Source organism: Coptis chinensis, chromosome 1 (assembly GCF_015680905.1).
Source record: "Coptis chinensis isolate HL-2020 chromosome 1, ASM1568090v1, whole genome shotgun sequence".
Classification (NCBI taxonomy): domain Eukaryota; kingdom Viridiplantae; phylum Streptophyta; class Magnoliopsida; order Ranunculales; family Ranunculaceae; genus Coptis; species Coptis chinensis.
The window spans coordinates 23,692,971-23,694,654 of record NC_141456.1 but is presented as its reverse complement, the minus strand read 5'-3'; positions in this window follow the sequence as shown (position 1 = coordinate 23,694,654).

Below are 1,684 nucleotides of genomic sequence, written 5' to 3'. Positions count from 1 at the left end.
ATCTTCTCCTTCAAGGGAGGAGATGAAGCCAGTGCTTAAGGGTTAATGATTCTTCTGGTTCATGGTGTTCTTGTCGGGTTAGTTCTTTATGTTTTTAGTTATTAGTTCCATTGCCCACACCAGGGGATGGAAGTATAGATTAAGGTTTTTATTTATTACAATTGAATATCATGCTAGTTTAGGGTTTTATTTATTGCAATTGAATATTTGCTAGTAACATGCTTTTATTTATTGCAATTGAATATAATGCTAGAATAGAGTTTTATTTATTGTAATTGAATATTATACTATTATTCTCTACTTTTCTTCTAATTGTGTAGTGTTTTAGAGTAAGGGAAGTATTCCTTGTGTTTGCCTTAGATGGTGATTCATTGAATAGCTGCCCAAGCTCACATAAAAGGAAAGAAGATACTAGTAACATGAACAGAGGAACAACCTTAAGTAGAGTTAATTGTTTAACGATGTTTCACCCAAAAAGGCATCAACACTTGCTTGATTGCCCGATTGTAGTCTACTTGGAGAACAACATGAAGCAAAAAGTCATTGAATCAAAAGCATTGGTGGATTCTAATCTCTTGAATTCCCTCTCTTATAAATTCTCAATAGTTTAGTTAGTTTAACTTAGTTTAGTATCTACAATCTTTATAATATTAGTTTTTAATCCCTCAAACCCCCTTTCCAGTCCTGTTCTTCACATAACATACACTTAAAAGTGGAACGATACCCTACTCATCCTTTACTTATTGAGGGATAATTAGGTTTTGATACGCTTCTTTTTGTTCAACGACCATCATCTATCTACATCATCCATATACCACATATCACACACAAAAAGAGGTAGTGTCACTTAGGATATGGTTTAGTGATCAAGCAAGTGGACGTGTGATTTCTCTATCCGGATTTTACTTCTCCCTTGTGTCATTTCTCAAATGTTTCGCTCATATAAGGCTTTAGGCTATATTCTCACAGGATTTGTAGAATAAGTACTCTAGCCTAGATTTGAAAACTTACTATGCTAACAATCATCGATACTCTGTAATATATTTATAGATAGATGCAAAGATTATTACCTATATATTAACCTAAGTTTCTAAAAATTATTCTAATGCAAAATCTACGTGAGACTTCTAGATTATTAAGAGCATAAAGAAGGAAAACAATACCAATATTCATAAGTGTATAGCATGAACTTATTTATTTATATTTTTGAAATTTTGAAATTTGACTAGAAAACAAATGCATATTATACATATCTATATCCTAACAGATGTCTTAATTACACGTGTTTCTATGCCCCCAAACAAGAAGCATGCTTTGTCCTCAAAGTATTTTAAATAAAGAGGGTAGGAAAAATACCATTGAAACGCGTGAAATTCAGGAACATTTGCAAAACAAAGTTAGAACGTACTAATATAGAAAATAAAAACTAACGCAACTCTATACGAGTTCTACCCATTATGGGGTTAACAAGAATGAAATTTCTTGGGACATAAGCAGACACTAACTAAAATTAAAACTGACCTTATCTACCGCATTACTCATCATCTTCCTCATCCTCTTCTTCTATAAAGAAGTGAGGTTCCTTCGCGTCCTGCCATGCCATGATAATTTGCCAGGCTTCCCGCCATTTATCATCTATTATTGCTAACATATTAAGAGCCACTTGGTCTGACGGGGTGTAGGG